Raw genomic sequence first — 13,108 nt, 5'->3', positions numbered from 1 at the left:
TGGGACTGTGTCTCTGACTTGGTGGTAAGCAGCACAGGAGCCCCTCAAGGAACGGTCTTGGCACCGTTCCTCTTCACCCTGTACACTGCTGACTTCGTATACAGCTCACCGACCTCTGCATTGTGACATCACAAAATGTAATGAGGTCATAATGCACTGTGAGATCACAACATAATGAGGTCACAATGCATTGTGACATCACAATATGAGGTTATAATACATTATGACATCACAGTATCATGAGGTCACAATGCATTGTGACGTCACAATATCATGATATTGTAATGTCACAATGCATTAAGACCTCATGATATTGTCATATAACGATTCAACGTGGCCTCATGATATTGTGACATCATGATATTTTCATATAAAGATACATTTCAAATAAATATGCATTGTGACCTCATGATATAGTGATGTCACAATGCATTGTGACCTCATGATATTGTGATGTCACAATGCATTGTGACCTCATGATATTGTGATGTCACAATGCATTATGACCTCATGATATTGTGATGTCACAATGCATTGTGACATCATGATATTTTCATATAAAGATACATTTCAAATAAATATGCATTGTGACCTCATGATATTGTGATGTCATGATATAGTGATGTCACAATGGATTAAGACCTCATAATATTGTGATGTCACAATGCGTTGTAACCTCATGATATTGTGATGTCACAATGCATTGTGACCTCATGATATTGTGATGTCACAATGCATTATGACATCACAATATCATGAGGTCACAATGCATTGTGACATCACAATATCATGAGGTTACAACGCATTGTGACCTCCTGATATTGTGATGTAACGATTCATTATTACCTCGTGACAGTATGATGTAACAATACATTGTGACCTCATGATATTGTGATGTCACAATGCATTGTGACCTCATTACATTGTGATGTCACAATGCATTGTGACCACATGATATTGTGATGTCACAATGCATTATGACCTAATGATATTGACATATAACGATACATTGTGGCCTCATGATATTGTGACGTAACAATGCTTTATGACCTCATGATATTGTCGTATAACGATATATTGTGTCCTTATGATATTGTGATGTCACAATACATTGTGACCTCATGATATTGTGATGTCACAATGCATTGTGACCTCATGATATTGTGACGTCACAATGCATTGTGACCTCATGATATTGTGACGTCACAATGCATTGTGACATCATGATATTGTGACGTAACAATGCTTTATGACCGCATGATATTGTCGTATAACGATACATTGTGGCCTTATGATATTGTGATGTCACAATGCATTGTGACCTCATGATATTGTGATGTAATGATTCATTATTACCTCGTGACAGTGTGATGTAACAATACATTGTGACCTCATGATATTGTGATGTCACAATGCATTGTGACCTCATGACATTGTGGTGTCACAATGCAATAAGACCTTATGATATTGTGATGTCATGATATAGTGATGTCACAATGCATTAAGGCCTCATGACATTTTGATGTCACAATGCATTTTGACCTCATGATATTGTGATGTCACAATGCATTGTGACCTCATGACATTGTGATGTCACAATGCATTGTGACCTGATGATATTATGATGTCATGATATAGTGATGTCACAATGCATTAAGACCTCATAATATTGTGATGACACAATGCGTTGTAACCTCATGATATTGTGATGTCACAATGCATTATGACCTCATGATATTGACATATAACGATACATTGTGGCCTCATGATATTGTGACGTCACAATGCATTGTGACCTCATGATATTGTGATGTCACAATGCATTGTGACCTCATGATATTGTGATGTCACAATGCATTGTGACCTTATGATATTGTGATGTTACAATACATTGTGACCTCATGATATTGTGATGTCACGATGCATTGTGACCTCATGATATTGTGATGTCACGATGCATTGTGACCTCATGATATTGTGATTTAACGATTCATTATTACCTCGTGACAGTATTATGTAACAATACATTGTGACCTCATGATATTGTGATGTCACAATACATTGTGACCTCATGATATTGTGATGTCATGATATAGTGATGTCACAATGCATTAAGACTTCATGGCATTGTGATGTCACAATGCATTATGACCTCATGATATTGTGATATAACGATACATTGTGACCATGATATTGTGATGTCACAATGCATTGTGACTTCATGATATTGTGATGTCACAATGCTTTGTGACCTCATGATATTGTGATGCCACAATGCATTGTGAGTTCATAATATTGTGATGTAACAATGCTTTATTTTCTCATTATATTGTCATATAACGATACATTGTTGCCTGATGATATTGTGATGTCACAATGTATTGTGACCTCATGATATTGTGATGTAACGATGCATTGTAGCTTCGTGACTGTATGATGTAACAATGCATTGTGACCTCATGATCACAATGCATCGTTGAAAGCGAAAAAGAGATCTGGTGATAAGGATGAGCTGAAAGCTGTGCAGAGGGAACTGAGAAGGAAGATCAGGGCGGGGAAAGCCAGCTACAGGAAGAAGCTGGAGGAACAGTTGCAGCAGAACAACGTCAGGGGAGTTTGGAAAGGCCTTAAAACCATATCTGGCCACACAAAGTCCAACTCCCAGGTGGCGAGGGACCAAAAGTGGGTGAATGATCTCAATCTATTTTTCAACAGATTTGATCACCTAGCCCTCCCCCCATACAAAGACCCCTGCTGTATCCCCACTCAGCAGCACTACCATCATGCTGTCCTCCCCCTTCTCTCACAACTTTTGGCTCACAGTCATCATCATCATCATCATCCTCTAATGGCTCATCGTCTGGCACCCATTCACACATTCCAGCACCCAGCCCCCCTGCTCCAACCTGTCCTTCACAACAACCCATGTGAGAAATGAGCTGAGGAAGATCAAGACAAAGAAAGCTACAGGTCCTGATGGAATCAGTGCCAGGCTCCTCAAGTCCTGCGCAGATCAGCTGTGCAGGGTAGTTGAGCATATGAGCCTGAAACTGGAAAGAGTACCACAGCTGTGGAAAACATCTTGTGTGGTACCTGTGCCCAAAACACAGCACCCAAAGGACCTAAACAGCTACAGGCCGGTGGCACTGACTTCTCATCTGATGAAGTCACTGGAGAGGCTGGTCCTCAACCACATCCACCCTCTGGTGAGCCCATCCATGGACCCTCTTCAGTTTGCCTACCAGCCTGGTGTCGGGGTGGATGATGCTGTCATCTATCTTCTACACAGAGCTCTTTCTCACCTGGAGAAGCCTGGCAGCACTGTGAGGATCACCTTCTTCGATTTCTCCAGTGCTTTTAACACCAAACAGCCAGGGCTCCTAAAGGACAAGCTGGGACACTGTGGAGTGGACAGTCACCTGTCGAATACTGGACTACCTCACCAACCGACCACAGTATGTGAGGGCATGGGACTGTGTCTCTGACTTGGTGGTCAGCAGCACAGGAGCCCCGCAAGGAACGGTCTTGGCACCGTTCCTCTTCACCCTGTACACTGCTGACTTCATGTACAGCTCACCGACCTCTACATTGTGACATCACAAAATGTAATGAGGTCATAATGCACTGTGAGGTCACAATGCATTGTGACATCACAATATGAGGTCATAATGCATTGTGACATCACAGTATCATGAGGTCACAATGCATTGTTACATCACAATATCATGATATTGTAATGTCACAATGCATTAAGACCTCATGATATTGTCATATACCGATTCAACGTGGCCTCATGATATTGTGACATCATGACATTTTCATATAAAGATACATTTCAAATAAATATGCATTGTGACCTCATGACATTGTGATGTTACACTGCATTGTGACCTCATGACATTGTGATGTCACAATGCATTGTGACCTCATGACATTGTGATGTCACAATGCATTATGACCTCATAATATTGTGATGTCATGATATAGTGATGTGACAATGCATTAGGACCTCATGACATTTTGATGTAACAATGCATTTTGACCTCATGATATTGTGATATCACAATGCATTGTGACCTCATGATATTGTGACGTCACAATGCATTGTGACCTCATGATATTGTGATGTCACAATACATTGTGACCTCATGATATAGTGCTGTCACAATGCATTAAGACCTCATAATATTGTGATGTCACAATGCATTGTGACCTCATGATATTGTGATGTCACAATGCATTGTGACCTCATGACATTGTGATGTCACACTGCATTGTGACCTCATGACATTGTGATGTCACAATGCATTGTGACCTCATGACATTGTGAAGTCACAATGCATTGTGACCTCATAATATTGTGATGTCATGATATAGTGATGTGACAATGCATTAAGACCTCATGACATTTTGATGTAACAATGCATTTTGACCTCATTATATTGTGATGTCACAATGCATTGTGACCTCATGACATTGTGATGTCACAATGCATTGTGACCTGATGATATTGTGATGTCATGATATAGTGATGTCACAATGCATTAAGACCTCATAATATTGTGATGACACAATGTGTTGTAACCTCATGATATTGTGATGTCACAATGCATTGTGACCTCATGATATTGTGATATCACAATGCATTGTTACCTCATGACATTTTGATGTCACAATGCATTGTGACCACATTATGTTGTAATGTCACAATGCATTTTGACCTAATGATATTTTGATCTCACAATGCATTGTGACCTCATGATATTTTGATGTCACAATGCATTGTGACCTGATGATATTGTGATGTCACAATGCATGGTAACTCCATGATATTGTGATGTCATAATGCATTGTGACCTGATGATATTGTAATGTTACAATGCATTAGGACCTTATTTTATTGTGATGTAACGATATATTGTGACCTCATGATATTGTAAGTTCACAATGCATTGTGACCTCATGTTCTCTCTTTCTCGCGCCATGTTCATGTTCTCTCTTTTTTTTTCTTTTTTTTTTATATTGACTTACAATATCATGAACTTACAATACCTCATGATATTGTGATATGACATTGCATTGTGTCCTCGTGATATTAAGATAAGATAAGATAAGATAGTCCTTTATTAGTCCCGCAGTGGGGAAATTCACAGTGTAACAGCAGAAAGGGATAGCAGGACACTCAGTTACAAAAATTTAGATAAATAAATAATTTACACTATATACACACAATATAGATAAGAATTAAAAAAGCAATAAACAATATTATTTACAGCAAAAGACTCTTAATTGCACATGGGGGTGGGATATTGCACATAGTATTCCCTGAACATGAACATGTGTGTGTAGTTAAGTGTGTGTGTATGTGGTCCGCTGGGAGCAGTGTTGGTTGTGTAGTCTGACGGCAGCAGGAAGGAAGGACCTGCGATACCGCTCCTTCACACACTTGGGGTGAAGCAGCCTCTCGCTAAAGGAGCTGCCCAGTGCTGCCAGAGTCTCATGCATGGGGTGGGAGCTGTTCTCCAGCATGGATGCCAGCTTGGTTGTCATCCTCCTGTCTCCCACCACCTGCACTGGGTCTAAGAAGCACCCCAGGACAGAGCCGGCCCTCTTTATGAGTTTGTCCAGTCTCTTCTTATCTGCCGTCGAGATGCTACTGCCCCAGCAGACCACTCCATAAAAGATGGCAGATGCCACCACTGTGTCGAAGAACGTCCTCAGGAGCGCTCCCTGCACTCCAAAGGACCTCAATCTCCTCAGCAGGTAGAGTCTGCTCTGGCCTTTCTTGTAGAGAGCTGCAGTGTTGACTGACCAGTCCAGTTTGTTGTTCAGATGAACACCCAGGTATTTATAAGAGTCCACACTCTCGATGTTCATACCGCGGATGTTCACTGATGGAGGGGGGTGTCTGCACCTGCGGAAATCCACCACCAGTTCTTTGGTTTTTCCAGCGTTTATCTGCAGATGGTTCTGCAGACACCAGTCCACAAAGTCCTGAATAAGTTCTCTGTACTCGCTGTCCTCCTCATTGGATATGAGGCCGACGATCGCTGAGTCATCAGAGAACTTCTGGAGATGACAGGTCGGTGAGCTGTACATGAAGTCAGCAGTGTACAGGGTGAAGAGGAACGGTGCCAAGACCGTTCCTTGAGGGGCTCCTGTGCTGCTGACCACCAAGTCAGAGACACAGTCCCGTGCCCTCACATACTGTGGTCGGTTGGTGAGGTAGTCCAGTATCCAGTTTGACAGGTGACTGTCCACTCCACAATGTCCCAACTTGTCCTTTAGAAGCCCTGGCTGTATGGTGTTAAAAGCACTGGAGAAATCGAAGAAGGTGATCCTCACAGTGCTGCCACAGTGCTGCCACAGTGCTGCCACAGTGCACAATGCACAATGCACAGTGCACAATGCATTGTGACCTCTTGATATTGTGATGTCACAATGAATTGTGACCTCATGACATTATGATGTCACAACGCATTGTGACCTCATGATATTGTTATGTCACAATGCATTATGACATCACAATATCAAGATATCAATATCAATGCATTGTGACCACATTATGTTGTGATGTCAAAATGCATTGTGACCTGATGATATTTGGATGGCACAATGCATTGTGACCCCATGATATTGTGATGTCACAATGCATTGTGACCTTATGATATTGTGATGTCACAATGCATTGTGACCTCATGATATTGAGATGTCACAATGCATTGTGACCTCATGTTATTTTGATGTTACAATACATTGTGACCTCATGATATTGTGATGTCACGATGCATTGTGACCTCATGAAATTGTGATTTAACGATTCATTATTACCTCGTGACAGTATGATGTCACAATGCATTGTGACCTCATGATATTGTGATGTCACACTGCATTGTGACCTCATGATATTGTGATGTCACAATGCATTGTGACCTCATGATATTTTCATATAACTATACATTGTGGCATTATGATATTGTCATATAACGATACATTGTGGCATTATGATATTGTGATGTCACAATGCATTAAGACCTCATAATATTGTGATGTCACAATGCATTGTGACCTCATGATATTTTCATATAACTATACATTGTGGCATTATGATATTGTCATATAACGATACATTGTGGCATTATGATATTGTGATGTCACAATGCATTAAGACCTCATAATATTGTGATGTCACAATGCATTGTGACCTCATGATATTGTGATGTCACAATGCATTGTGACCTCATGACATTGTGATGTCACAATGCATTATGACCTCATAATATTGTGATGTCATGATATAGTGATGTGACAATGCATTAAGACCTCATGACATTTTGATGTAACAATGCATTTTGACCTCATGATATTGTGATATCACAATGCATTGTGACCTCATGATATTGTGATGTCACAATGCATTGTGACCTCATGATTTTGTGATTTCACAATGCATTATGACTTCATGATATTGTGATGTCACAATGCTTTGTGACCTCATGATATTGTGATGCCACAATGCATTGTGAATTCATAATATTGTGATGTAACAATGCTTTATTTTCTCATTATATTGTCATATAACGATACATTGTTGCCTGATGATATTGTGATGTCACAATGTATTGTGACCTCATGATATTGTGATGTAACGATGCATTGTAGCTTCGTGACTGTATGATGTAACAATGCATTGTGACCTCATGATCACAATGCATCGTTGAAAGCGAAAAAGAGATCTGGTGATAAGGATGAGCTGAAAGCTGTGCAAAGGGAACTGAGAAGGAAGATCAGGGCGGGGAAAGCCAGCTACAGGAAGAAGCTGGAGGAACAGTTGCAGCAGAACAACGTCAGGGGAGTTTGGAAAGGCCTTAAAACCATATCTGGCCACACAAAGTCCAACTCCCAGGTGGCGAGGGACCAAAAGTGGGTGAATGATCTCAATCTATTTTTCAACAGATTTGATCACCTAGCCCTCCCCCCCTACAAAGACCCCTGCTGTATCCCCACTCAGCAGCACTACCATCATGCTGTCCTCCCCCTTCTCTCACAACTTTTGGCTCACAGTCATCATCATCATCATCATCCTCTAATGGCTCATCGTCTGGCACCCATTCACACATTCCAGCACCCAGCCCCCCTGCTCCAACCTGTCCTTCACAACAACCCATGTGAGAAATGAGCTGAGGAAGATCAAGACAAAGAAAGCTACAGGTCCTGATGGAATCAGCGCCAGGCTCCTCAAGTCCTGCGCAGATCAGCTGTGCAGGGTAGTTGAGCATATGAGCCTGAAACTGGGAAGAGTACCACAGCTGTGGAAAACATCTTGTGTGGTACCTGTGCCCAAAACACAGCACCCAAAGGACCTAAACAGCTACAGGCCGGTGGCACTGACTTCTCATCTGATGAAGTCACTGGAGAGGCTGGTCCTCAACCACATCCACCCTCTGGTGAGCCCATCCATGGACCCTCTTCAGTTTGCCTACCAGCCTGGTGTCGGGGTGGATGATGCTGTCATCTATCTTCTACACAGAGCTCTTTCTCACCTGGAGAAGCCTGGCAGCACTGTGAGGATCACCTTCTTCGATTTCTCCAGTGCTTTTAACACCAAACAGCCAGGGCTCCTAAAGGACAAGCTGGGACACTGTGGAGTGGACAGTCACCTGTCGAATACTGGACTACCTCACCAACCGACCACAGTATGTGAGGGCATGGGACTGTGTCTCTGACTTGGTGGTCAGCAGCACAGGAGCCCCTCAAGGAACGGTCTTGGCACCGTTCCTCTTCACCCTGTACACTGCTGACTTCATGTACAGCTCACCGACCTCTGCATTGTGACATCACAAAATGTAATGAGGTCACAATACATTGTCACGCATTGCATTAACATCACAATATTATGAAGTCTTAATGCATTGTGACATCACTACATCATTACATCACAATATCATGAGGTCACAATGCATTGTGACATCACAATATCATGAGGTCACAATGCATTGTGATATCACAATATCATGAGGTCACAATGCATTGTGACATCACAATATCATGAGGTTACAACACATTGTGTCATCACAATATTATGAGGTCTTAATGCATTGTGACATCACTATATCATGACATCACAATATCATCAGGTCACAATGCATTGTGACATCACAATGTCATGAGGTCACAATGCATTGTGACATCACAATATAATGAGGTCAAAATGCATTGTTACATCAAAATGTCATGAGGTCTTAATGCATTGTCACATCACTATATCATGACATCACAATATTATGAGGTCATAATGCATTGTGACTTCACAATGTCATGAGGTCACAATGCATTGTGACATCACAATGTCATGAGGTCACAATGCAGTGTGACATCACAATGTTATGAGGTCACAATGCATTGTGACATCACAATATCATGAGGTCACAATGCATTGTGACATCACAATATTATGAGGTCTTAATGCATTGTGACAGCACTATATCATGAGGTCACAATGCATTGTGACATCACAATATCATGAGGTCACAATGCATTGTGACATCACAATATCATGAGGTCACAATGCATTGTGATATCACAATATCATGAGGTCAAAATGCATTGTTACATCAAAATGTCATGAGGTCCTAATGCATTGTCACATCACTATATCATGACATCACAATATTATGAGGTCATAATGCACTGTGAGATCACAACATAATGAGGTCACAATGCATTGTGACATCACAATATGAGGTCATAATGCATTGTGACATCACAGTATCATGAGGTCACAATGCATTGTTACGTCACAATATCATGATATTGTAATGTCACAATGCATTAAGACCTCATGATATTGTCATATAACGATTCAACGTGGCCTCATGATATTGTGACATCATGATATTTTCATATAAAGATACATTTCAAATAAATATGCATTGTGACCTCATGACATTGTGATGTTACACTGCATTGTGACCTCATGACATTGTGATGTCACAATGCATTGTGACCTCATGACATTGTGATGTCACAATGCATTATGACCTCATAATATTGTGATGTCATGATATAGTGATGTGACAATGCATTAGGACCTCATGACATTTTGATGTAACAATGCATTTTGACCTCATGATATTGTGATATCACAATGCATTGTGACCTCATGATATTGTGATGTCACAATGCATTGTGACCTCATGATATTGTGATGTCACAATGCATTGTGACCTCATGATATAGTGCTGTCACAATGCATTAAGACCTCATAATATTGTGATGTCACAATGCATTGTGACCTCATGATATTGTGATGTCACAATGCATTGTGACCTCATAACATTGTGATGTCACACTGCATTGTGACCTCATGACATTGTGATGTCACAATGCATTGTGACCTCATGACATTGTGAAGTCACAATGCATTATGACCTCATAATATTGTGATGTCATGATATAGTGATGTGACAATGCATTAAGACCTCATGACATTTTGATGTAACAATGCATTTTGACCTCATTATATTGTGATGTCACAATGCATTGTGACCTCATGACATTGTGATGTCACAATGCATTGTGACCTGATGATATTGTGATGTCATGATATAGTGATGTCACAATGCATTAAGACCTCATAATATTGTGATGACACAATGTGTTGTAACCTCATGATATTGTGATGTCACAATGCATTGTGACCTCATGATATTGTGATATCACAATGCATTGTGACCTCATGATATTGTGATGTCACAATGCATTGTGACCTCATGATATTGTGATGTAATGATGTAGTGATGTCACAATGCATTAAGACTTCATAATATTGTGATGTTAATGCAATGCGTGACAATGTATTGTGACCTCATTATATTGTGATGTCACAATGTATTGTGACCTCATGATATTGTGATGTCACAATGCATTGTGACCTCATGATATTGTGATGTCACAATGCATTGTGGCCTCATGATATTGTGATGTCACAAGGCATTGTTACCTCATGACATTTTGATGTCACAATGCATTGTGACCACATTATGTTGTAATGTCACAATGCATTTTTACCTAATCATATTTTGATCTCACAATGCATTGTGAGCTCATGATATTGTGATGTCACAATGCATTGTGACCTGATGATATTGTGATGTCACAATGCATGGTGACTCCATGATATTGTGATGTCATAATGCATTGTGACCTGATGATATTGTAATGTTACAATGCATTAGGACCTTATTTTATTGTGATGTAACGATATATTGTGACCTCATGATATTGTAAGTTCACAATGCATTGTGACCTCATGTTCTCTCTTTCTCGCGCCATGTTCATGTTCTCTCTTTTTTTTTCTTTTTTTTTTATATTGACTTACAATATCATGAACTTACAATACCTCATGATATTGTGATATGACATTGCATTGTGTCCTCGTGATATTAAGATAAGATAAGATAAGATAGTCCTTTATTAGTCCCGCAGTGGGGAAATTCACAGTGTAACAGCAGAAAGGGATAGCAGGACACTCAGTTACAAAAATTTAGATAAATAAATAATTTACACTATATACACACAATATAGATAAGAATTAAAAAAGCAATAAACAATATTATTTACAGCAAAAGACTCTTAATTGCACATGGGGGTGGGATATTGCACATAGTATTCCCTGAACATGAACATGTGTGTGTAGTTAAGTGTGTGTGTATGTGGTCCGCTGGGAGCAGTGTTGGTTGTGTAGTCTGACGGCAGCAGGAAGGAAGGACCTGCGATACCGCTCCTTCACACACTTGGGGTGAAGCAGCCTCTCGCTAAAGGAGCTGCCCAGTGCTGCCAGAGTCTCATGCATGGGGTGGGAGCTGTTCTCCAGCATGGATGCCAGCTTGGTTGTCATCCTCCTGTCTCCCACCACCTGCACTGGGTCTAAGAAGCACCCCAGGACAGAGCCGGCCCTCTTTATGAGTTTGTCCAGTCTCTTCTTATCTGCCGTCGAGATGCTACTGCCCCAGCAGACCACTCCATAAAAGATGGCAGATGCCACCACTGTGTCGAAGAACGTCCTCAGGAGCGCTCCCTGCACTCCAAAGGACCTCAATCTCCTCAGCAGGTAGAGTCTGCTCTGGCCTTTCTTGTAGAGAGCTGCAGTGTTGACTGACCAGTCCAGTTTGTTGTTCAGATGAACACCCAGGTATTTATAAGAGTCCACACTCTCGATGTTCATACCGCGGATGTTCACTGATGGAGGGGGGTGTCTGCACCTGCGGAAATCCACCACCAGTTCTTTGGTTTTTCCAGCGTTTATCTGCAGATGGTTCTGCAGACACCAGTCCACAAAGTCCTGAATAAGTTCTCTGTACTCGCTGTCCTCCTCATTGGATATGAGGCCGACGATCGCTGAGTCATCAGAGAACTTCTGGAGATGACAGGTCGGTGAGCTGTACATGAAGTCAGCAGTGTACAGGGTGAAGAGGAACGGTGCCAAGACCGTTCCTTGAGGGGCTCCTGTGCTGCTGACCACCAAGTCAGAGACACAGTCCCGTGCCCTCACATACTGTGGTCGGTTGGTGAGGTAGTCCAGTATCCAGTTTGACAGGTGACTGTCCACTCCACAATGTCCCAACTTGTCCTTTAGAAGCCCTGGCTGTATGGTGTTAAAAGCACTGGAGAAATCGAAGAAGGTGATCCTCACAGTGCTGCCACAGTGCTGCCACAGTGCTGCCACAGTGCACAATGCACAATGCACAGTGCACAATGCATTGTGACCTCTTGATATTGTGATGTCACAATGAATTGTGACCTCATGACATTATGATGTCACAACGCATTGTGACCTCATGATATTGTTATGTCACAATGCATTATGACATCACAATATCAAGATATCAATATCAATGCATTGTGACCACATTATGTTGTGATGTCAAAATGCATTGTGACCTGATGATATTTGGATGGCACAATGCATTGTGACCCCATGATATTGTGATGTCACAATGCATTGTGACCTTATGATATTGTGATGTCACAATGCATTGTGACCTCATGATATTGAGATGTCACAATGCATTGTGACCTCATGTTATTTTGATGTTACAATACATTG

The sequence above is a fragment of the Salminus brasiliensis genome, chromosome 1 (assembly GCF_030463535.1).
Source record: "Salminus brasiliensis chromosome 1, fSalBra1.hap2, whole genome shotgun sequence".
NCBI lineage: Eukaryota > Metazoa > Chordata > Actinopteri > Characiformes > Bryconidae > Salminus > Salminus brasiliensis.
This window is presented reverse-complemented; position numbering follows the sequence as displayed.